The sequence below is a fragment of the Strigops habroptila genome, chromosome 4 (assembly GCF_004027225.2).
Source record: "Strigops habroptila isolate Jane chromosome 4, bStrHab1.2.pri, whole genome shotgun sequence".
Taxonomy (NCBI): Eukaryota; Metazoa; Chordata; class Aves; order Psittaciformes; family Psittacidae; genus Strigops; species Strigops habroptila.
Window position 1 is genome coordinate 73548036 of NC_046358.1, and position 27317 is coordinate 73575352.

Below are 27317 nucleotides of genomic sequence, written 5' to 3' on the forward strand. Positions count from 1 at the left end.
CTGCACTTACTGCCACAGAGCCATCTTTCCAGCTTCCAAAATGCCTGCATTAAAATAACATCTCTGTGTTGACATTTGTAAGTGCAGCAAGCTGTGCCCCTCTGAAGTCACCCATCCTTCCACTTCCCTCCTGTGAGTGACTGAGCGACCCTTTTAAAACATGTGTATAGAAAGATGGAGTGCTGTGCACCCTGGCTATTTGTTGATCACATTATATAGAACACAAAATGCCAAAGGCTGGCTTAACTCCACACGTTTCAGTGAGATTTCTATTAGTTGCAGCAGGCCACTGAAAACTCCTGCCTAAATTATTATCCATTGACAACACCTTCTAAACAAAAATCATACAATTCTTTTAACCCTCCCTCTACCTCCTACAAAGCTACAGCAAAAAGCACTGGGTAAGAAGGCTGCAGCATAATGCTACAGCAAGCTCTGTTAATGCAGAGAGAGGGATTTACTCCAAACCTGTTTCTTGATTAAGCCGTTCCTCCAGCAGAGAGGCAGAGAAGGCTGGCAAGACCTAGGAAAGGGAACTGGAAATTCTTTCCTCTACTTGTAGCAGAGATATAGCAAGCACACGACTCAAAGATGAATTAAGCATCAATGTGCCACAAAAATACTTAAGTGAGCTGGTCTGTGACTCCTATACAGCAAGCTCTCTATATAGAGTTTACAATATGATTTTTTTTTTTTCCAGTTAATTGATGTGAATCAGACTATTAAAAAATTAAGGCTGTCAACTCTCAAGAACTGCTGTGAAATAGCTGGTTTTCACAACTGCTTCACAAATATAAATAAAGGCCTACCATGCTAATTTTATTTTAGTAGCTCCTGTGGAATCCAAGAGAACCAGGCTGAAGAATTCCTATGTAAGAACATCCCAATAGTTTTCAAGATTTATTACAAGAGGTTTACAAGTGGCCTGAAAAGGTTTAATACTCAATCTGACACAAACAAACTTCGTATTTCTCTTCTGTCAGCCAGCTGAGTACATCTGTCAACCCCAGTACCCACAAGATGCACAGAACTCAAAATCCTTATCTAGCTGCTGATACCAACGGCTTTTGGCTTCTGATTTAAGACAACAGAAAAAGAAGGTAGGCAAATTAAAATTCTACCCTAAAAAACATAATAAATTCTATTCATTATCAGGGAAGCAATGACACTGGTGCCCTGCAGTTACAGAATGTGAAGCGTGGGGGACACACCTCTCTGCAAGGAGTTTGCAGAAAGTATTTCTTGAATTATTAAGAGCAACATAGATTGTGTTCAGTATTCATAGTAGTGAGTTTCAATAAAAATATCCAAATGCACAGCTAAATAAAATGATCATGTGGCAACCAGCATATATGGCAAGTACAAATCCAAAGTACCACTTAATGACAAAACCCACCACCAAACCCCTTTTCACTCTGTAGTGTTTTGGAGCATTCACAAATCCAAAATCCAAAGGAAAAATGTTCATTTTTAGTCTTGACAAGCTTCCCCTTACACCGTTACTACAGACAGATGCTTGTTTCCACATAAATACAGCAATCAAAAATTGATTATGAATAAGGGGAAAAGTTCAAACTGTTTTTTCATTCTGTGCTTAAAAAATACTCAGGAGCACTGAGAGAAGAGTCTGGCATAGCTTGTTGCAGAGCCAGCAGTGAGCCCCTAGCTCAAATGTTCTTTTAACATTCCCCGAGATGCTGCCAGTGCCTGCAGAACTCCTGCTGATGTACAATTAAATGAACTATGAGCACTTTCTTAAGAGTCACCGGATTTTCCCTGTTTTCCAGGAGAGGTAAGGATGTTATAAGCACAGAAAATCCCTATTTTTCCATCAGGTAGATCCAGCATCAAAATTTCAAATAGAGATTTGCGGTCTGCTTCACATATTTGGCATTTTTGTTTAATCTATTTATTTTTAACTAAGAACAGTCATCTTGAAATATTATTTTAAAGAAAGCAGAATTGATTAGTTTAGCCAGCAAGTGCAGGTTCTACATACTCTTAAGAAATGCACTGCAAAGGAGTGATTAAAACGTTACGTTACCATGGCTACCTTTATATCATAAGCAAGGAAAACTTGCACTCAAGATAAAGAAACAAGCCACTATTAATATATATTTTTTCATTATTTTCAGAAGGATGGTCTGCTTAAAAGCAGCAATTATGTGTTGGTCCAAATATTTTTTCCCTGTATGTTATGCAATTTGCCTTTTTTGTTTGTAGGTAAAGTGATGAATATCTGCTACTTGCATTAGTAGTTAATGATTTTCCCAAAGCTCTGAATACTTCAAGCTTGTTCAGATATTTAAGACAAAGAAAAACATGACAGAAGGAACAACTTTAACACTGCTGTAATTGCAGCTCTGCAGTGTTAGACCAAGGTTTAAAAGAGAAGTTTTTTCAAAACAGGATGATGTGCAAATGTTTCCTAACCATGAAACAAACAGAAAATTGCAGAGACACTTTACCATGCAGGTGAAGTAAGGCTGTTAGAGCAAAACGGTTATTTGTTGATTGTGCTGTAAGAAACAGTTATTGTCAAACACCCTATCATAATTTTCCATGAAAGTTTCTTGAATACTATGAACTTCTATCAATACAACAGACCTGATTCAATAAGTGAAAATTGCGGAAACATTGTCAGATGCTAACATTTCAACTCATGAAAGCCACACACTTGACAGGAATGTAGTCATATTTATGAAGCTTCTTTTTTAATGTCTTAAATTAACTTTTCCTGCTAAGTATAAATCTGGGAACGGACTAAAATAACTAGAAGACTCTTAAAGAATGAGTTATCTCACAGTATGCCAGCTTGATTCCTTTATCAGAATAATGGCTACCTCAATTCATTAAAATAATCTAAAAAAATTTTTTTTTTAATAATTTAGAACTGTTACATCGCAATCCCACATAACCCTAAAGACTTGCACACTCATCATTAAAAGGGAGAAAAAGTCATATCAATGGCAAAAAACAACTTTTCTGCTCTGCAACAAGGCGTATGCCCAGGTCCTACTATGCTATGTGGCAGAACAAAAAACTAGACAGGTGAGTTAAGCATCAGTAAAGAAGATAAAGCAATATAGCAAGAGCTAGAGAGAAGCAGGAAGCAAGTCTGTCTTGGTGATGATGGCTAGAGAACCTCTTACTCATCAGAAAGCAAGCTTTGAAATCTCTGATGTGTGAAACACAGCATGTGAACCGTCACTGATGAGATCTGCAAGGGCAATTACACGAGGAAGAAAGTTTTGACTTTTCAAGGTATAAAATAGGGAAAGTACATATGTTTGTTCTTTCTGCTGTTTGAAAACTGGGATCAGAGCAGATGCTCATATTCCAGTTGTACTGCTTTTGATTATATGAACCAACTAAAAACCTATTTACTGAGGAACTACATGATTTAAATTTAACATGGAACTATCCATTGTTATTAAAAAACAGAGTGCACAAAGTCTCATTAAAAGAGCTTTTTCCCCCTTCCCTTGTGCTTTTAAACAACAGCATAATAGCTTCCAAATAAATGAAAAAAACACATTTACTTGGAACTACAATTGAAAAGACTATACGTTGTGATTGATGGCAAATTCTTTCCAAAGCTTCAGTGGAGGGTTATGACATCCATTATTGCAAATCCCACCAATGCAGAAAAAAAAACACTTACTGGATGCTGTACAAGAACAGTCCAGCCAACAGGACTTTAATCATAATAAAGTATGGAAACATATTGTCATTTTAATAAATACATTAAAGAACTTGTTTCTCAAACAAACACCACAAGAGTTTTAGTGGTAATAAAAGATCAGAGGCAAGGTAAAAATCACATGTAAAGACTCCACTTCTTTTTCTGAGGTATTAAAAACACATTATTAGAACTGAAAGGATTTGAGAGAACAACTGATCTTCCACCTTTGTATTTTTAATTTACTTCACGTTACACTTCTTTTATGCATGCAACCATCTTTTTTCCTCTTATCTGTTTCTCTGAGAAACAGTTCAGTTGAGACTGCAAGCCAAATGTTGTTAGGTGATTAACATATTTAATAAAAATTTCCTCTCTCTAAACTGCCCCCAGTTACATAAGCAGAGTGCCTAAAATGTAATGAAGCACACTAAAGTACACAGAAATTAAGGCAACGGTCAAAGCTGTGCAGTATTGGAAAAGCAGACTCCACATTTCAAGGTCTCTCTGGTGCCCCACTAAAGAAACCATCTCCTCCACCTTCTAAAGAACTCCTCTACAGATGTTTAAAGTACAGTAACTGTTATATAAAGCAATCCCTATGGGTCTTTACAGAGGGAATATTGTCCATTGTATCTAATATTGAAAAGATAGGATGGTTAATAGGGATATTATAAAAACAGGAAGAAGAAAAAAAAGAGTAAATGTCTTCCTTCAACAACATCTGGAAAACCTTCAAGGCTCTCAAAAGGACAGAGTTTTCCAGGCTGGTTGTTTTGTTGTTCATGCTCTAACAAAGGATGCTTCTCCATTTTCTGTAAAAATTAAAAAGGCTCAACTGTGCATTTACACACTTTATAGGTTTCTCATATCCATAGAAAAACTGACAGGTGAGTTAAGTTACTATACATGCAAAATGTCAGATAAAAAGCTGGTCATCTTGTATAGCTGTTCCAGCTCCTTGAATTTAACACTCAATCAATCATCCGTAACTGAAAGAATTCTCCGAAGACCTAGATTCAAGCTTCTGAAATGAAAAGAAACAAAACCACACTACACCATTGTATATATATACACACACTTTATGTATATACATTTTATACTTATATATGTGTGTGTACATATATATATATAAAAAAAAGTATTAAAAATGGTGGCATAAATATAATGGAATTTTTGTGGAAAACAGCTTTCCAGGACAATAAGAAACCCAAACTGCAAAGCATGACACAGAGAAAACTAAGAATATTTGTACACTTGCACCTGACTTCAGCAAAAGGTATACAGTACTTCAGAAAGTTTGCATAGTCTCCTTGTGAAAATCTTGAGCTAAGGGAGGGTGGCACCTCTGGTCAGATTTGTAAGCCTTGGACAGGAGTCCTAAAAACTCTTGCCTGTTTCATTTAAGTGCTACTTATGGAGAAGCAAGACCTCCTGTACATTTTTCGAAGTAGAAATGATAAGTGATAGAAGTACAGTTCCCTGAAAAATTCAGTAACAAAGAATTATGAAAAGCTCTTCTGAATTTCAGTTCATTTGAATACCTCATGCTTACACAAATCCCCCTCAAGATTAAGATAATCATATTAAAGCCTCTATGAACATAGCCAATAGGGATCATAGCAAGTCTGAGTTACCATCAGGTAACTTTTTCATCATGAAATATATAAAAATAAAAACTGCTTAAGTTTTCAGCTGAGATGCTTTTAAGAAATTAAGATGCCATTAGAGATGAACAAATGAAGAACCTTAATAACATCTAGCACATTGTGTAAAAATCGCTGTACTGAACAACACTGTCAAAGAATTAGGGAGGTATGTTTGTGCTTTTATGGGGGTGGGAGGTCAAAGGGAAAGGGCTGGAAATGCAGTGCTGATAACATTTCTAAACGATGTGAAAACTGCCTTGTGAAAAATAAAGCTTAGCTTTGGAGACTGTTCTTAGAAATATTTTTCCAGCACCAAAATGAGATTTCTGGCGACAAAACAGATACATCCAGAACAACACTCTCCTCACCTTCTTTTCCAAATCACGAAAGTAAAACATCGGGATAAAAATGCAGCACTTTCACTGAAAAATACACTGCAGAGATAAATATTTCTCTGACTGGTGCATCAGACAAACTTATGCACTACTCATCCAACCTTTTCATAAAAAACACACACTCTCCTATGTGTCTGCATTTCCCAGGCTAAAGCACAATTCCACAGATTCTCCACTGACTACTAGCCTTTTTGTAAAGGGGAACACACATGTCACTGTTCCTGATAAGTGGAAAAAAGTGTCTCTATTAAGTTTCTAACATCTCAGATTTACTATTTTCAAAAGAGGGAAAACCTCCTAAGCCTGGTGGTCATTTTTGTTTGTGCCTTTGCTGAGATAAGACAGCTTAATACTCGCACTGAAGATACTCAGTTCATATTAAACATTGCTCATTAATGAAATCAATATATCACTATGAAATGAACACTGAATGATAACGCTAAAACAAAAACCTCTTTTTTGTAAGTATCTTGTTTCAATGTTATCAAAATGAGACTGATTGAAAATTGGCAAAAGCCAACATGTTTTAATAACATGTCGACAATGTTGAAATGTTTAGGAAGAAAAGCACCCTATAAATACATACTTATTTTAACTTGCTCTAAGAGCAACAACACAGAAGACTCCAGACTGGGTTCTGATGCTGGCCATGTGCCATGTACTTGTTGTTCAAACATAAGCTTTAAGCCTGGCCTTGGCCATCCCTAAGTGCCTGATGGCCTCAGCTGGGGGCCAAGGGGCAGGGGGACAGGCCTGCCCTGCCCACCCCAGGGGGTCCCCAGAGGGAAACCCCACGGCTGCAGCTTCCCAGGGAGCTACTGGCCCTCACTCTAACTCCCCTAAAGGGAACCATTTGCAAGATATGCTTATAACATTACCTACTCACACAATCATCTCACGTGCAGCGTAAAAAAAAAAAAATAAATAAAGCCACAAGTGTCAGACTAGAACAGTGACCCCAGACGAAAAGCATGCAGATGTCATAAGCCTAAATTCATCTGAACTGACACTTCTTGAAGTCCTAAAAAGGCTCTCATCCTAAGCTTTGTTTCTGGAAAATTTTCTTTCTGGATGTATTGAGATGGTGAAGGGGAAAGATGGACGTATCTCCACAAAATGTTCTTTGCTCCTCTTGAAGAGTAAAAAAAAGAAAAATCACCCCCACCCCCAAATCCTCCCACCAGAACCCAAGAACATCTATGTTTATCTTCACCCTGAGAGTCTGTGTTCACTCCAGCATATGGCACTGCCTCAGTTTGGTTTCGCCAGTAGAAAAGGCTAACCTCAAATCTTATGGCAACCAGCACAAAATTAGATCTCCGCCCGCCCGCCCCCCCCCCCCCCCCGTTAGTGTCTGTCACTTCAGTGATTTGCTGCAGAAAAGCAGTGTTTTTAACCATAGACTGGTACAAACTCCTTTCAGAGAAGGAATGGCACAAAACAGACTCCATCAGCCATGAAGTTTCACCTTCTCTTCCAAAAGAAATTGCCTCTGGGGACAGTGAGATTTTCCTTCTCACTCAGTTTGCTGGATGCTGGACAGCCATAGCTTTGCATAGTTTTACTGGACTGCTCATCTAACTCACCCCATTCAGAAATATTTCTAATTAGTCCCAACAGAGGTTTCTCATCCAATTCTCCCCTCTTCTAATTCAATTCGGCTGCTGTAAAACAGGACTACAGGACTCAAAGTTACTGTAACATAGTATTTCCTGAAATGTTCCCGGAACTGGTACTCCAAGAACTAGGATGTTTACAGGATTTAAGACTTATGAAGCCTGGACTTCTGAAGTGTTTTTTGATTCTGAGTATATCATGAAGACTGCAGCAGCCATGAGTCAGATAAAGGGTATAAATCTTTCAACCTTAAGATGGAGCCTTGGATGTAAGAGCCTCCAAGAGTCTCCAGTAGCAACTCATAACTCCACTCTTCTACAGTGTGATCATGATCTCTAAACAAACGCAATAAACACCTGCAGCTAAGTGACATGGAATCATCTTATCCACACGAGCCTGTCTTTACCACTTACCTGCTCCAAAAGCCAGCAGGAGGACTCCCCAAGTCAACAAGAACAGGCCAAACCACTTTGTTTCAAGTTGTCTCTCCTTGCACCTGTGGGAAGACCTGTGAGTCCCTATGCTAGACTACAAAATAAATTAAAAAGTCTCCTCCCACCCAGTTTCTTTGATGCCAAACATTCGATAATAAAGACCTCTATCCCCTTCACCATGATAACCTTCCTGAAGTGATTACCCTCTTCAGATCTTGATTCCCTCTTTCAAGCCAACTGCTCTTTTACTGTTTTTGCTATGCTTCCTTCCTGCAGTCCAGAGTAACTGAAGATCACTCCAGATGAAAACGACACACAGGAAATTAAGAAACTGAGAGATATTGTACTATTCATAATGACATTACAGAGCTGCTCATATTCTCCACATGGAAAGTAGGCTCTTGTGCATTTCCCGCAAAAAGCAGGAAAAATAAGGCAAATCCTCTTTGAAAGAAATCAAAATCTGATTTCCCACCTCCTAATCAGATGATTACCTGTCAGTTCAGGAGCTCGGCTGGAATCACATATGTTTGCAATTCCTACAGCTCACAGGCTCAATGTCCAGAAAGTCCATTAGCAATCTAATGATTGAAAGTAGCACAGTCAGCTTCAGGGAGCACCAACAAAATCATTTTGAAAAAGAGGAAAATATTTATTTTTGCCTTTCAGAAAAATTCAACATAGACAATGAGCTTAGGCAGCACTCTGACCATCAGGGGATAAATCAGTTTTCAGCTGCCATGGACAGGTAATGAGGACCTGCTGTTGACACAGTTGTGAAGGGAAGGGAAGATTCACTAGCAATTTTTTATTCCTACTGCAAAGGCAGAAACTGGGTGCTGTTTATTATTATTTGTGACAGTGTTTCATGCAGAACAGCAGGTCCTCATTAAGGAAGTCACATTTACCACAAACATTCACCTCTCATGCAGAGATCAAGTTAGAATTTGAGCTCACAGCACATAAAAAATCTACTTTCTCTTTTTCAGGAGGCAAAAGAGAATCAGAAGGAATTAACATACACGTTACCACAGGCAAACTTTCTTCTTTCAAAATGACATCTTTTAAATTTCAGTACCACAAAAGATCACGATATAACTAGGAAAGTTTCCCTACCTAGTTTTCATTCAGGCCTTAAATGGAGCAGGAGGGGGCTCAGTAAAAAAGTGTCAGTCTTAGAAACCAGTGTTCCTTCAGGATCACAAGTGTATGAGCACCTCTTCATACAAAGATTCAAAATGACATAATAAAGTTAATTCTGTAATTAAATACAAACTACAAGTCTGGGCTGCTTATAAATTGCAGGTGTCGGACACTAAATGAGAGCTTATGGGGTAACCCTTCTGTGATAAAAGCAAAATGGATACATCCACTACCAAAACTTTTAAAACTATTTCATATTTAATGGTTAAAAATCTCATACAACAGGAGGCAGGGTTCAATGGAGGAGATGACACAAGGGACTTGAATTTCTCTTTCCAGTAATGAATATAGAGGTTTTTGGGAGAAAAGTAGTTAACTGAAAATCCTTGCATTTCCTTGGTCATAAACGTATTTCTTTAACAAAACCACTGCAACTCGATCAAATTATAGTTGAACAGTTAAACCACCACACTTAACCAGGTTAAATGAAAACCAGAAAGTAGACCAGGTTAATGGGCATGCTTTGCTTCCAGAAAAGAAGAGACAAAAGGGAAAAACCCACTGCACTAGTTTTTGAGATTACAGTGCTTTATAATCCAGATATATGATTCTGCCTCTATTTCCTGCCTATACTTTACCTCAAATATTTTATTCAGATTGCTTGGGGAATGTTCAAGTAATACCTGATGTTGATACAGAGTGTTCAGAAAAAAGCCCTGCTAACCTTTAACGACAGTTTCAGTAATGCACCTTGTGCATCTACTCCTAAGCAGCTGCACACCACCTTGGCCATACACTGCTGCCTTCAGCAGAAATGCTGCTAAAAGCCCTATGTAACGACGGCTAAAAATATCATCTTTGGCTATGCTGTTTTATTAGAAGTTACTAAGGAACCACATGGTACTGTAACCTACTTACATTATACAAAATAATCCTGCCTGCACCATATGAACAGGGACTGTAGTTGTCTGCAATTAGTATATAAATAACAGCTTTACCAAATAAGATCGCATCTAGAGAAAGTCATTGTAGAAAGTTTTACAGGCATGTTAAATTTGATGAAACTGTAACATTGCAGGACTACGGTTTGATCATGTTATAAGGGTTGGTGATTGTATGTTCCAAAATGCTCCAACTGAAACTCTGATAAACTCCCAAGAATTTAGACTGGACAGTTAAATGTATAATTGCCTGAAAGAAGTCTGAAGGAGGACTTCATGATTTGGATCAGCAAAAACTGCAAAATAGCGAGTTGGATAACCAAGATTTATGCAAGAGCAAACACAGTAGCTTTAAAAATAAATAAATAAATTTTTCTTTTAGGAGGCATAGGTTTTAACAACAAAAAAAAAAGGAGTGATCGCGTCATATTTAATTTTTTATTTTCAGTGATCTAGAGACATGGGTCACCTATGCAAGCAATTTAAATAATTTTCCATCCAAAATTCCCTGCATAACACAAGAACTAACAGCACTAACCCAATACTCACTCTGTACTCAGAAACTGAACCACTTTCAGTTAAAAAATGTATTCCAAAAAGATGCCTCTATTTTTAATCTATGGGTTTTTTTGAGCCCAAATTTTGCAGGAACCATACTGTCAAATAAGCGTTCTATAAAAGCTCAAGTAAAACATTATTCTTCTCCATTTTGCTACACATGCTGGGTAGCCTGTTTGTTGGGGTTTTTTTCAAATCTTGCATAATTTTGCTACAAATTTTATTTGGTCACAGCGCAAGTAATGCCACTAGATGAATACACAAGAAAAAGAAGAAAACCAACACATTACACTTCTCCCAAACTTGCCCATCTATAATAAAGTTTCTAGAAACACTATGTTGAACATGCAGGAAAGTTTTTTGTACTCCTGGAGATATCAGCAGCAATGTCAAAAGAGTAAAACAGTAATTTATATTCTAGAATTGTGTTTTCAAATAAACAAAAGAACAACATAAGCAAAAGTGTTATGGCCACATCTAACAGTGCCAAATGGTTTGAACAGGGCATATCTCTGTAATTGTGGAAAGTCATTTCCTCACAAAGACAGCACAATTTAACATGTAGCTCAGCAAATAATGAAGAAAATCAAATCTGTTAAATAGTAATTAACTTGCAATTAACTCGAATTAGTCAAGAGTCATATACACAATAGGTGATGGAGTCATTAGTGTATAAGAGTGAGAGATGAAATTGAGGAGAAGTTCAGGAAGAGTAAGTATAGCAGGAAGAATTTGATGAAGTTGAACATAAGGATTAAAAGCAAAGAATGAACTTGGGAGTAGGTTTGAGAAAACTACTTGACAGACTAAAGACAGAAAAAAAAAAACAATTACTGGAAAAAGATAAGATATTTAAAATAGCCCAGAAAATAAGAGATGGCTGACAAAAGAAATCACTACATGTAACAAGTTTCGCATTGGAAAACCCAAAAGAGAGTCTGATTGATTATGAGTGATGATAGGAAATATCTAAAAGGAAGAATTCCTGTCCTCATTAGAAGAAACTAATATTGTATTCCACCTTGAGAAACAGTCCTGAAAGTTGACACTGACCTGGTTTTAAGGCAAAGAACAGAATAGTTGGTTTACAAGCAGTTTATTACAGAAGATCTAAAAGCTGGAACCAGCATGCAGGATAATCAAGCAGGAGTATAACTGGTATAACACCGGATTAAAAGGTACCAATATTACATATATATTGAGCTAGATGACTTTTGAAGGTCCCTTCCAACACAGACTATTCTATGATTCTACGAAAACACAACAGCAAATCATCAGAATCATTCAAGAGTCACTGCAATTCAAAGTTGCATGGGAGGAAAAGACATGTTGTCATTGGAATGAGAGGAACAGACATGTTATCTCATGCAAACCTGCCCTTTAAGCTTCAGAAAGAATGACTAAGGGAACTAATTATTTATGCAAGTATTACAAAAATGTCTCCTATTTTTCTAACAAAGCTTTGGAGTCCTAAGCAAGATATACTAAAATAGAAATGTAAAATATATTGAAAATACACTAGAATGACAACGGCTACAAATTGCCAGGGAGAGTGAAGTGCTGTAAAGACATAAAGCACAATAATAATGACAAATTTTATTTAGTCTCCGTATAGTATACTAGAGCTATATATCATGTTTGGTGGACATGCTAAACCACGAAGAACTGCTTTTTGGAGCACCTTAAGAAAAAGCTCACGAAAAGCAATTCTTGAATCAGCTCAAGAGTTACGATTAAGTTATCCTAGAAGAACTCTGGAATAGACACTACTCCATGTTCAGATACAAAAACGCTTGCATGAGGGGAAAAAAGCCAAAAAGAAACCAAAAGGAAACCCACAAGAGGTTTAACTTGAAAGGTTAGCTTGCTTAACTCGAAAAAGAAGAATGATACAAAAATGAAGAAGCTAGTTAAAAATAAATTAAAAAGAATCAGCTAAAATTTTAAAATATTCCTATAAATATTTTAAAGCTTTCTTTTTATATAAACTGGCATAGAGACTCTTTAAAGGCACCACTGTAAAAGTTCACAGTACATGTATATTACCTATCAAAAATAATTTTAAATGGGCTTCTGAAAACAGTGTGCTCAAACAGCAGAGTAAAAGAGGCTATTAGACATGAAAAGACATCCTTCAAAAAGCAGAAGTTGCATCCACCTGAGAAAAATGAAAATAACAAACTGATAAAATTAACATAAAACCAGAATCACAGGGGATTAAAAAAAAAAAAAAAAAAAAAAAAACACACAACCGAAAAAACCACCAGAAGATTCTAAGAACTTGCTAAAGACCTAGAAATTAAAAATACCCAGTTTTTCAAATACCCACAAGAAGCAGCAGGCCTGTTTGAGCCCATGGCGCTGATGGATGCATGTGAAGAACATACAAGGAAGGCAAACTGAATGAATCCTACATATCCATGTTTGCCATAGAGAGGCTTAGTGCTATTTCTGGACTGGAGACATTCTCCATGTAGGGTGAGCACAAAATGCCTCCTCAAACTGACCTCAAACTTTCAAAATAGAAAGCTTTTAATTTTATAAATTGATAAAATTAACAGAAACACATGGTATACAGCCAGTGGTGCCAAAGGAACTCATACAAAATCCATGATTATCTAACTGTGGTTTGTAATCTACAATTTAAATTAGTGTTATCACCAGTAGAACAAAAGATAGTAAGCACAGTATCAGAAAACCAAGAAATCTGACTTCTGGAATGGGTATATTGTTAGAAATTATGATGAAAGACTAAAATGTTTACCTCATTGATCAAACATCGAAGAATTCTGAAAGAGTGAACATCCTGGAGGGAAACTGGCTCTCGCAGGTCTCTCAGTAAGAGCAATGAAAACACAGTGATCCAACCAATACAGTTCAATTCTGTTCCTTCCACCCAAAATTGTGACATGGTCTTCTACCGAAGACTGTCATGGAGTAGGAAGGTTCTCTTGTAGATTAAAAACTGGCAAAAAAACCCCAGGAAACAAAGGCTAGGAAATACCCTTATACGTACATGGTTATCTGCACAAATTTTCAGATAGGCTTTACAAAAGCAAACTCTACAGTACAGTGATCCTCATTATAAATTTCACTCTGACACTGGTATTTAAAAGCAATTCTTACAGAATCAAGCTACACGCTAACACATCACTCCATGAAAGCAGCTGTTTATCTACTAATCTATCATTAGTTATTTTGCAAGAGAAAATAAAAACTCATCCCAATATAATAACGAAGTAAAAACAGCGCATACAATTTGTCTGCACTACTGCTGAATGGAGAAGTCAGATTTGTTTGGTTTTAAGAAAAAATTACGCTAATTTAAACAAGAAAGCTACAAAAAGAAATAAATTGTTGCACATCTTAAACATCACATAACAAGGTCATTGTGGCTGAGGCAGTTATTTTGTGGAGGGATAAGAGCTAATAACACAAGTTGCAACTAGTGAGTCGCACGTGTCTCAATGCTCAATGGATAAAGAAATTTATTTCTGTAAATTAGCAACATGATGAACAAGGCAGTAGTCTATATAGACATCAGTGTTCAGGAATAAGCATAGCCAAATGACGACACACTGATATTTGAGCAATAGGTTTTTCTTTGTCTTGTTATATGAATTAAACCCGTCAATGGCTAGAGCAGAGCTCCATATAGCCTTTCTTAGCTAGTATTAGTTATCAAATTGAACTTAGTTGAATACTATAAAATCAGTTTATGATTTTTTCATGAAAAAATCATTTTCCTTGCCTACCTTCTCTTTGCATGTGGATATTCACCTCACCCAGTGGCGAGTTCTGCTGTCAGAATTACTGGAAGGTCTACAGAAAAGACACTTTCAAATGACAGCACAAAAATTCTCCTTGTGAACATGCAAACATTTGTGTGAGCATGAGTTAGATTTATGAATGTCCCCAAGGCAAGGAAAGACTTGTGCAAGCTCACGGTATGGACACACTGTTTTTCCTGCAGCATTGTCTGGTTTTGTTTCACCACAGTAAAACCCTGTTTTCTGGGTTTCCTAGTCCTGAGTGAGAACTAAAAATGTCACAATATGCTGAGCTAATGAAGACCCACCAGGCTGAGCTCTCTGCAAGGCTTTGCTTTGTGGTTTTAAATCAGAAAATCAGATCCCTAAATTTATCTGAACATAGACTTTTTTTTTTTTTTTTCCTGTGCGGTTTAATGTGGTTTAATTAACTAATGTTTTAAGTGATGATTCAAGTACTCATGTAGATTAAATGAGCCAATTTAGGATCCTGCAGGAGCTAAGTCCCTCTGAAAATACATTACATTTCTTCCACAAAAGAATGCAGAGAACACTTAAAACACTGTAGGGGGTTTGCATGGTAAGGCTTTGGTTGCAGGGGGGCTACAGGGGTGGCTTCTGTGAGAAGCTGCTAGAAGCTTCCCCCATGTCCAACAGAGCCAATGCAGCCGGCTCCAAGACAGACCCACTGCTGGCTGAGGCCATCACCAACAGTGGCAGGACCTCTGGGGTAATGAATTTAAGAAGAGGAGTAAATAACTGTTGAATTGCAGCCAGAGGGAGAAGTGAGAACACGTGAGAGCAGTAGTTCTGCGCAGACACCAAGGTTAGTTATGGAGGAGGAGGTGCTCCAGGTGCTGAAGTAGACCCCCCTGAAGCCTCTGGTGCAGACCACGGTGATTTGATTGGTAAGAAATTAAAAGTAATTTTTCCCCAAGTTAGGCCTGTTTTGCCAGTGATGGTAATTGCTGAATGATCTCTTCTCCTTACCTCGACCCACAAGCCTTTCATTGTATCTCCTCTCCATTGTGCAGCTGAGGACACTGACAGAGCAGCTTTGGTGGGCACCTGGTGTCCAGCCACGATCAGCCCACCACAGAGTCATAAAAGAAAAACATAATCGTGTGAGAATTTGGCTTTTGCTTCATTAGGGTCTGTTTTAAGGCCTACAGCAGAGCTTTTCCTTCCCATCCTGCAAATGCTTCGGCCTGGCATCCCAAGCACTGAGAGTTTAGAGCCCATCTCTTATCGGCAGCTGTACTCAGTCAGACACGCGGAAGACACAGGCACTCCGTGCCGCAGCCCATTTCTTCTATTTGGTCTTCAGTGATGACCACGGGTGTCATCTGCCATCACTGGTCCCAATTGGATGAAAGCATACAGCTGCACTACGGCCCAGCAAACGTGATTCTGGCAGCTCTGCCGTGCAGCAGGCTCCACCTTACTCTTGGCGTGCCAGCCCCCGGGGCCCGCCCGACCCAGCTGGGCAGGCGATGGCTGAATTCGACGCTGGTGCCGAGATGACAGTTGCTCCCCTCAGCTGGCTCAGGTTCTGCGAGGGCCGAGCACGGGGAACGCTGGCGGGATACCCGGCAGCGCCAGGAGCCGCCCTCAGCACGGCGAGGCACTCGGACGAGCCCCGTGCACCTCCCCGCGCCGGGCCTGCGAGGCCGCGCCCGGCCCCGCCCCGCGCAGGCCCCGTGAGAGAGGCAGAGCTCTCACCGGGGGCGGAGCTGCCGCCAGGAATGGTGCGTGGCAAGGGCTGGGCACTCCCTTGGGCACCGTGCTGGCCCGGCCGGGCCCTTGCGGCATCAGAGGCCTTAGGGTGCATGCACGCGGTTCCAGGTGCTGGTCCGTGCTCGACACCATTGAAAGTTTATAGTTATTTTATCATACGTGCTTTTTTTTTTTAACGTGGTTGAATACTCGTCACAACTGCAAAACAGGCTGCTATGCTAAGAAGCCAACTTTATATAAATGAGGACACGGTAGAGTAAAACTTACTTACATAGAAAAACTTTTAGAGAGCTAACAGTCAAAGGAAACGTTACAATGTTTAATTTCCACAGGTACATAGCACACCAAGACTAAGGAAAACGAGTGGTGCACTTGTTAACAGTCACTATAAGCTAGGCACTGGGTTTAAAACAATTAAATCTTTACAATTAAACATATACAAATTAGAATCAAAAGACTCCTATCAAATATATACAAATCGGAATCAAAAGAGTTATCTGCATTTAGCATGTCAGATAATATTACTGTTAAAACAGGAAAAGTATTGTATTATGGGTGTTAAATGGTAAGCTCCTGCACACAGAACGATTACAAGTTATTCAAAAATTCATTCTGTGAACTCCATTCTGTGAAAGGGCTTGTATGAAAATGCAGAGGCTCATCACAGCTTGTATAGACTCTGAGACAATTAATGGTGAAGGCTTCTGGAGACAGAAATGAGATTTAATAAGGTAATCAGTAAGATAAACATTACAGAAATGCTGAGGTCCTGGTTTTAGAAGTGAGAAAGACTTCTAAATGTGTCAGGTGCTTCCGAGTATGTTGCTGTTCATTTTATTTCTGCAGTATTTAAGTGTTTAAGTGCCCATTTTGAGATACTTTGGGCCTGATTAAAAAATAATAACAATGCTGAGCAGCTGGGATTGCCACGGAATTGAGTCAAGCTCATACAAGGCTGAGTTGTGTTATGTTCAGAGCCAAGATTGTCAGTGATCATTTTGCCAGGTGGTATTTTGATATATAAATAATAATTAAAAGACATTTTTGTGGCTACTAAAGCTTTTCTATCTGAGTGCTGCTTGTCCTGCTTTGTTAGAAATGGGCTATTCCAACACAACCCGGCCTCTGGGCCTGGGCTGGCGAGCACTGGCTTGAATTCCTAGATGAGAAAGGCTGCTTGCTTGGGGCATATGGACTATTCCTCGAAATTTAGTTTTCCCTCTTTAAAAGTCTTGTTTTCTTGCTGAGAAGTGGGAAAACATTTTACATTTAAGGAATGCTTATGATACAAGAAACTGTTTTGTGCTCAGTTCCATTTACAGCTAAAGGAAAATGATGAAATATTTTGGTGAAGAATATTTTGGTACCCTTAAAGTATTATTAGGAAAATATTTTTCCAGACCTTTAATACAAATAGTCACCTTAGACATTTACTGTGAATGTTTTTGCATGTAGCTGTTTTTATGAAGCTGTTTTGATGTTCCTGAATACTATGCACAAAAGAAAGCATCCTCATTTTGTTAGTTACTACTTATGAAAATGACTTTATACATCTTACTTATAACCTCAGTGTAGAGTTGTGACTACATCTTGACTGTTATGCCCTATTGGAGTAAAAATACAGTTACATACAGTTACATTAAAGCAGGAACAGAGGAAAAAATCCTGTGGTTTATATAGGTAGCTATTGCACTCTATTTTACTGGGTTGGCTTACAAGACAAAAATGTTCATTCTTTATTTGTGTGAACAGCCAACTGTAGCAGCACCAATGTCTGTAACTGGATTTCATTATGGAAATTCAGCTAAAAAGGGCCACAGGCACAAAAATCCATTAAAATGTTTCTATTGCTTTACATATTCTTCTGTGATAAAAATAGCCCTATATTTGAATTTAAGAAGCTTTAGCCTAAAGGGTAGCAGATGGATATTAAGGAGATTATAATAAAGAAGGGTATTATAAAAAAAAAAAAAGGTGTGGAAAAAAGGCAGATGGGGGAGAACCATTCTTTCATATTTAGGGAAACCATTTGTAATAACAAAAGATACTCCAAAATCTGATCTCTTTCTAGATAATCAATAATGACTTGTTGATTCTTTATGTTACTACATGAAGTCCTGATATAAAAATGGGCTCGTTCCATAATAAACTGGTACAAATGGCAGCTGAAAAATTGGATGGATCTAGGACACTTGTATTGTTGTCACTGTATCAGTGTAAAATGTGACAAGTGGCTGCAATCTGAGCATATTTCGAAATAAACAGCAAATGCTGTTTGGCTTACTAAGAGTTTCAAAAAAGCAGACTTCAGAAGTTTCTGAGAATGTGCAGCCATTGCCAATTCTAGACACAATTTCCCTTGCTGTAAGTCTACTTTATATCTGAACTTTTTTTCCTATTTTTGCAAATTTTTCCTGACAGATGTAAAGGGTTTCTCAAATTTCTTGAAAATTTCTGGTTCCCTTGGAATCCAGACAGAGCTTTCCAGCAGCCAGATCAGAGTTTCTACTTCAAACACAGGAGTAAGTTCTTGCGTACTGTGGGTAGCTCCATACATGTGTTGCAAGTTTAGGACAAAACAGACTGACTTGCCATATTCACATGGGGGGAAGCACACCTACAAGTTACTTGGCAGTTCACAGAGTTGATAAATTGAAACATGATGATGCACAGGGGCAAGACTGCAACCAAACTGTCCAGAAGCATTGAATAGTAAAGCAGTAGCTTATTGCTTCTTAGAAGCTGAACAGGCTTTCAGTAGCTCAGCATACTGTGTCCTGCATCCTCTGGCCTTTGGAAAGGGGATGTTCTTGGATTGCAAGGGGTTGTTGCATTCACTGGATGCTGTGATGAAGGATAGAGCAGCTGACAGGAGAAAAAAAATCAGATGTGGCTCATCTCAAGCTCTCTAGTGTGCTGGCTGTAGGTGGCCCATTTAAGTCTGATGGGATTAGCTGGCTTCAGTGGGTTTGACATCTGTGTAAGGTTAGACTTTTCCTTCAGTTTAGAGTCTGTCATATCTACCTGGCCCTAATAACATTTCAATGATTGCATTCCCCTTCTTATACTTACCATTTCTTGGTTGAGCATTGTGAGCTGTGTTATAAGGACGGATTTGTTAGATATTGCTTATGCTATTTGAGTGAGCCCTGGGACTTTTCCAGTGAAAGATAAGGGAAGAAAGGAACAGGGGAAAAAAGGAAACAATTGCACGTCTTAATAACTAAGAAGGGTTAAACAAAGAAATGACTGCTGCAATGCCTAAATGTTTTTGGCATCCCTTTAATGTGAAACCTTTTCATCTGAGTTATACCTTCAGAAGTCAGATCTCGCTAGACTCCCTTTGAGTTTTGTGCTTCCATTTCTGTCCTAATTACCTTTCTCAGAGTGAGATTGCTCTTCTGTTGTAGCAGAGGGGGATTTTTTTAATGCAGTGTTAGATTTTTGTGTATATATCTAGAGAGTCAGATTCAACTCTTTTGTTCTTGGCACTCACCATATGCTACTGTTTAATATTTAATCAGCCCCACCTCATCAGAAACACTGCTGGCCTCATTAGATAATTAATGGCTGCCTGTGTCTCATTTGCTTCAGTTGATACATCTGCAGCCAGTAATTAGAGCAGGAGTTTATTAGTTGCACTGGCTTAGTTTATTTGTGAAACAATCTCTGCTTTGATTGAAGCCGCTGGGATTGGCATATGTGGACAGCCTGCCTCCCTGTTCAGTGGGGCTCTTTTGTTTACATTTTTGCTACGGTTTTGCAACACTGCACATCCTGGCAGTCCTAGGAACAGTTGGTGGTGAAGATTTGCCTTTTATAATTTAGGAGATAATTGGGTAATTCAATGCAGTAAAGCTACTGCAGAGTAATTTTGTAACTTTGGGGAGGGGTGAGGAGGGAAATCTGGTAGACAATTTGTTCATTTATAGTTTTTATTTTTTATTTTCTACTTTGCTGGTTTTTTACTTTTCAAACATTTTAATAAAAAATCCTCTGGATCTGTGAAGGATATGTGTGTGTAGCACAATGTGTTTGACAAGCTTTTAATTCACATTTTTTGTCTTCATATATTAGCTAAAATCAAACCAGTATTCTTAAATATTGGTGAGTGATCACATGCCAGTGTCGGTAACCTGTCCTCCTTAATGAATTCCAGTGCTAAACCTCTCTCCTTGGTCTGTCTCCTCATTTGCAAATGTATAAAATGTACTGTGATATTTTCTTCTGGCCTTGTGAATTTATGACAAGTCTCTCACTAAGTAGTCTAAAGGAAAACCTTTATACAGTTGACTATATTAAAATAATGAGATGAATTGTTCCTGCCTCTGAGAGAAAACACTGAATCTTATCTTGTCAGGATTTAGTTTCTGAAAGATCCTTTCCTGTCGTTACACCTCTTCAGGTACTGCAGCAGTCCTGATTAAGTGGGCTTGATTTCTCTGAGAAAGTAAGTCTTACAGCTGTTTCTCTTCCACTTAAGCAGGTTTCTGTACCAATGCTTATCCAGCCAGGCAGAAGTTTGAATGGGGAGCTGCTCCCTCCTCATTGTCCATTTTCCTCTTGCATCTTTGCTGAGCAGCTTGCCTTGGCACTGCATTTGTGCATAGAGGTTTTGCTGTATTCAGTTCTGGAATGGTATGTCTGTAAGTTGAACAGCCCCTAGCAACATGATGCAAGAGTTAACAGTTAACATTGGGAAGAGATCTGTATCAAATTCAATTATCTTTACCACTGTGAATAGAAAGACGAGAAGAAAAATTGGTTTGGTTTTTTTTTGCATTTTCTTTCTCTAAAGAGCCAGATTATTGAGCCAGCACTGATTTTTCTGTGTGAGAGAAGGTAATTCAGACTGCTGCCTTCAATGAGGATTCAACTACAGCGAATATTTCTGGCTAGGTCTTGTTCCAAGATTAGCCTGTCAGATCTAACCATCCTCGCCTGTATGCAAGAATTCCTGCAGTTAAGCCTTATTTCTCTTACAGTATCTCTGTCTCTACCAGCACACACGCTCCCGAAAGCATACCTTATAGCTGCTGTGCTCTGGGATGCTCTTTCCTCCTGTTTGCTGTCCCTTGCATAACCAGGGGAAGGCTATTGCAAGGCTTTCAACATGTTATTGATTTTTGCCTTCAGTCTTGCTGCCAAAGAGACAGGTTCTAGTCAAAATTTAAGCTATACCTTTATTTAACCTGGGTGCAAACCAGGTAAACTACTGCAGTTAGGAAGAAGCATTCTCAGCCTTGAGAGGTGTGTAAACCTGGCGAGTTATTCAGTTAAAGACATGAACTGTCTAATAAGATTTGAGGCCACCAACTCCCCGCCCTTTCCCTCTTCATGCAGTAGTGAAGTGCCTTTAGCTGTCTTTCCTGTGAAGCCCTCTTTCCATCACTTTCTCTGTCTGGGTGGGTTTCTGTATTGTTTGGGGTTTTTCCTATGTTTTGAGCTGCACTTTGTACTGAGCCCAGCTACTTCTCTCACATAGCTGGTTTGGTGGGTTTTTTTTTTTTTGGTTTTTTTTTTTAATGATTTTTAGAGATTTAACCCTGGAAAGGAGCTAGAATGCATGTGAACCATATCTTTAAAGGAATGGTACCAGGCAGTCCGGCTTCACAATTGGAAGGGGTGTCAGCAAGCAATAGTTTTACTGTAGCTCCAAGCAATGGTTTCCTTATCAGTCTTCAAAACATTAAAAAGTCTTTTCTTCTACTAGATAATCCTTTATCATGCCTCTGTAGCTCCACTTAGGCTACACTGGCAGATTCAGTGTGTTTTGACAGTTCTGACCTGATGAAAAAGCCTGTGCTATGTTTGTAATTGATTGTACCCATAAATGACTCACGGACTCTATTTTGTTTCTGTTGTTCAGTGTGTCACTTGAGCTTTTTGTTTGTGTTTCTCTGGTTCGATTTCTCCACAGTGAGACGAGCTTTACAGAAACAAGTTTAGATTCTCATTCATAAGGTGTTGTTGGGCTGCCTCTGGAAACAGGGGAGGAAGGAGAGACAGCCGTCAGCGTTTTCTGAGCAGAGCAAGAGTCTAATGATCGCTGCCAGTACTCCGTAGGGTATGCATAAGCTGCCTGGAAATCTGGATCAGACTAGTTGGTTAATAAGCACTCCTTCCTTAAGACTTTTCTGTCATTGTTTTCAGGCAATAATGATGTCCTAAACCCTAATAATGGTAAACTTCTGCTTTACTATATTACTAGTACAGAGATATCTACCAAACCACGTTTGGGTTAAATTTCTAACTGGCAATGCTAGATGCACCCACACAACTGATTTTAGTATGTATTTGGCTAGAACTGTAGGTATCTGTGTGTATTGCTGGTACTGCTTCATGGATTTTATATATTTGAACCAATTCTATATTTGCTAAATTTTCCAAACCCTTTTTTTTTTTTTTTCCCCCTGAATCCTTCCACCGTCTTATGAATGTTGTTTTGAAATGCCAGGGTTTTGAAGGCTGGTTGTTTAATGATGTTACATTACCAAATCTCCAAAACAGCATTTGGGTATTTAACTTCCTAAGATGCCTTTGGAAACCTCAATTTTATTTTGGAGTTCTAAACCCTAAGCTTTGCTTATAGTTTGTGTACGTGATTACTTTTATTAGCTCACAGGACTTTCATTATTGTGCATGTATTCAGATCTATTGTGACTTTTTTCACCTTTGCATGGTGAAGTGATGAAGTTAAAGGCAATGGCATGTTCTAGCTGATTCTTCAGACACACAAATGGCTTTTTTTTTCCCTTCCACTGACACTTTGTATGGCAATTTACCCTTGCACACCATCTATTCAGATCTGGAAAGTGTTATTCACCCATTTTATACAACCCTAACAACAGAATTTACAAGACTAGAAAACCGTTCTTAAAATTTCATTAGGAAATGAAAATTTTCCAGACTACTGCAGTCTGTTAGAAATGTCATTTAAAGTAATATATGGATGAGATGTATTCCCACAAGCTGAAATGTAAGAGAAATTTAGCTGATATATAATAGCGAAAGAGACACTAGAACGCACTCCGATTACAAACTGATGAAAGGTTACAATAAATCTCTGTATATGTCTTTAAAAAAAAAAAAAGAAAACCATTCCAATTTCATTGTTGTCAAGCTTATATATTCAGAGTCTGTCTCCTGTCAGTAATCTTAGGCTCGCCATTCTCTCCAAGGAACACAATTATGTTAGTTCCAAATAAGGGCTCTTTGATCTCTTTTTATTCCTCCTTTGTTTCTGCACAATGAAAGCGAGAGGAACTCAATTAAAGTGACTTAGTCTAGTCTCTTGACAGAAGTTGTTACAAGTAAAGGGTTTGATTCTCTTCTCAGTTAAACCAGTGTTTTGCCACTGTAGCTACATTGACACTATCAGAGTTGCATTGATGGAAAGCTGGTATAATGGAAGAAAGGATCAATCCTGAAGCTTCCCCAAATAGGCCATTTGAACGAACTACCACATTCTTTTTCTCAGCTGAACTGAAAGCAATTTAATTGGTTTTCAGAGTGAAAATCTTTCAGTGAAAGATTCCCAAACTGAAGGTGACCATGTTTTCAAGATGAACAAGAGATCCATGTTTGTGACAAAACTTTTGTTTGTATTAATATCTGGTAATCCTATAAAAGTAAACTTTGAAAATAATGTGCCCATGGTTGTCACTGTTGCCAGCTCTTAAAGCAGGAACGTTGCTCAGGTTTTTTTCACAGGAAACTAATATCTTTCTTAAACTCCCTTATCATGCACCACATGGTAACAGCCTCTGTTCTGAGAAAACCTGTGAATTTCAGGTAGTATGCACTCAGCTATTATTTTCAATCCAGATATATTGAGGATGGTGACTATTATGTCTTTAGGTCTTAAGTCTGTCTCTTGTAAAATCCAAAGATTTGCTAGAGCCTGCAGGGATTCCGGACACTTGGTAATTACTCCAAAATAAAAGATTTCTTTTGATAAAATGGAAACCTTAAACATTACTGCACATGTTGCTGTTCACAAGGTAAGTTTAGGACAGGAAAACATAATTGGGAACTTTGAATATTCCAGTGAAAATAGAACACATAGGCTCTTTACCCTTTGGGAAATACAGTAATATGTCATTAGTGCTTTGTATAACTGCTGGGTTTTTTGCATAATATTTGGCTTTCTCCTGTCCAGTTTCTAATTTGGATATTAATCACTCTGGGCTATTGGAATATATCTTTGGAGAAATTATGTCTTTATAAAGACAACTTTGAAGAAATAAAAATTAACCTGACTAGTGAACCTAATCTTTTCAACTTATTTTTATTTAGGATGAGGATTTTAGGTGCTTTACCTCTCCTTTAATATGTGCATGAGGTTTTTTGTAATTAATTTTTACTAATTTATTTGGAAACTTTTATTTGCACATGCGCCCCATTATATCTGGGCAGCACTATCATGATTACAAGAGCTCTGCTAATACCGTAACATCTATCAAATACTACTTCTCCTTTACTACTTTTATTTTGATACATTGTTTTCTAATTATATCTTGTGAACGGTTTTTGTCAGGCAGTGGAGTTATTCCATGCTCAGTTGTGCACTAGTCTTATTCATCCTATAATGCTGCTGTGAAGCTCTGAAGCTCATGGTCCTTAGGTTCTCCAATTTATTAAAGGTTCCCTGTCAAGCTTTATTTGGGAAATCACCTGATTTGGCTTCCTTTTCCTTCTCTCAGATGCACTTATCCCCAGTGTGCAAACTGTTCGAAGCTGTTTTGCCATTAGCCCTCAGAGGTATGAGAAATACAGTTCATATAGTCAGGTTAGTTACTGTCTCCTAAGTGATGTCTCCTTTCAGCCTTCCAACTCCTCTCTGCATCCATTTCCCACTGCTGGGTTAACCCCCTTATTGCCAAACCTTATCTAATCAGAAAGCTCTTTGTAAGGCTGCCTATCTTATCAAGAGTAAGGATACATTTTTTGAAAGACAATATTGTAGTAGTATATCTACTTTGATTTTCTGAAATCATTCTTCCCCTATTTTCTCATGCTTCTAAGCAATAAGGAGAAAAACAGAGGCAACGTGCTTGCTACCCAGAAGACTGAAATTACAGGCAAGAGATGAAGGGTAAGCAAAGAATGTAAGCATGGAGGTATTTTGCTTTCTTCTCCGACATCACAGTTAATTTGGACTTGCCTGGAATGAATCTAATCTCTGGGTTATTTGATCAATTCTTATTTAAGCAAATCCTCTCCTTGGATTCAGAGGTGATGCAGTGATTAGAGAATGCTTTAGACAACTATTTCCTTTGTACTTTTTTCACCACATCAAATTTTTAACAATGATGATCTGCTGCTGGACCTGGCTGCTGTTTCATACTGCACCTCACAGGCTCAGAGGAACAAAAATAGCTGAAGGAAACCTAGTATACAAAAGTTCATGGGGAAAAACAAAGTCATATATATAGGAAATCTTGACTGCCATATAACAAGACTGTTACATTTTTAATATATGGCAAGAATAGAAACAGTTCAATCAGTGCTATTTACCTTGTCTGTAATTGAAGAACGGTAGGCCAGTCAATGAAATTAAAGGGCAGGAAATCTTACAATTAAAAGAAATTCAAGGGGTATTGGTGTCTTATATGGCTTAGGACATTCAGGATCCAGGGCATCATGTATTAAAATACAGCTGTGACTAAAATTAAGGGTACAGATAGCAGAGCTTTTTATGAAATTTTTGTTTAGTATTACTTAATTAAAAAATATGATCATTCACAATGTGAGCGTCTGGGGAGGTAGGGGAAGCAACCCTGTACTCCTGCCAGTTCTCTTCCTGGATTTTCATACCCAGGCTTCAGCATCCTGAATCCTGGGGTCAGGTTACATGAGTCCCACCTTCAGGAAAGGCTCTTGGGAGCTAGATTTCCATCATCTTAGCTAAGAATTTGTACCCCAGTTTGGGCTGTGCTTCTGCTCTCAGCCTGCTCACAACTCTGAGCCATTGAAACTGTTCCATTTCTGTTTCTCACAAAGAAACTGAACAAATCTTTTCCACCAGAGTTTTGGAAAAAATACTTTTAAATTCTCTTTTTTTATGGCAAATATTTTTCTATAGAATGAAATCTTTTCATGTCAGTCTTTTAGGTGGCTTGCATACTGAGCTTTGACTATCAAACTCATTTGCTTATTAGTGAAATCCAGAATGAGAGATTTGTATTTCAGAATCTTGCATTCTCAGTAGGGCAGGAAAGTTATTTGCTTGCAAGGATCTGAATCTGATTATATGTAACACTGGAGTGAAACATTAAGACATTGCATAGGTAGAAGCATTGCTCTGTGCTCTCTAATTCTGCTCCGCTGATTTAAACGGAAAATACCATCCTAAAAATGATGATGAGAAAAAAGATGAGTTATTACTCAGTTCTGCATATGTTTTTCCATATGCTAACAAGCTGCAATTAGGTTAAGGTGAAGCCAAGGCATCATTTCATACCCATCTAATTCTGCTTCTACTCATTCATCCGAGCAGGCTGTATATTTTGGTCTGTCCTTTCTTTTTATCTACTGTGCACAATGTAGGTGCTGCTACAGGAGCAACACAAATCCTTTTAGGCATGTGCAGCCTCCCATGTGTTTGAGCCTTACTGTACTACAGTTTTATCCCCTCCACATGTACCTTTGGTTTTACCAAGCTCTCAAGAGGAGGTTTATCTTAAGCTCAGTGTGAAGTGGAGGTCTAAATTCTGAGCTGTCTCTAAATCAATTCACTTGTCCCTGGTAGAAGGAGTTCTATTCACACCTGTAGTGGAGATAGTCTTTTCAATATTAGTTAAATGTTTTATCCTTATTTATCTTATTTTAATTCAACAGTTCTAAAGTACTTTTCAAAGTAATCAGGTATGACAGTGCTGGGTTAGTTAACAGTTGGTATGCTGCCAGCAGCTTCTCTGTGAAGGTATTGATGATGATACTAATCTTATCTCATATGCTTTGCTAGAAAAAAAATCCTCTAGAAAGAAGCAAAGTCACTATGATATGAATGTGTAAGGACGGTAGGTGTCCTTCCTGCTGTTTTATGAATGTGTCTGAAGGATTTCCTTTGTGAGAGAGAACAGAAGCTCAGCCTGTCCCTTATCTGTATTACACCTCAAAAATCTATCTTCAATGACATCAAACACTTGTCTTAAAACCACAAAGCAAAGAAGTATAAGCAGAGTCTGCAAACTCATCTTACTGATTGCACTGAAGTAGTATCATCCATGTGATTTTGAAGGTTGCTTGCTATGTGAAGATACAAGTAGTTAACATCCATGAGCTATGGACTTGCCATATTTCAAGTTTCAAATATCAGCTACTCACATATACTGACATTAATGAGACACATACTGAGGTCTTTGTTTTATGAATCTGGAAGTTTTG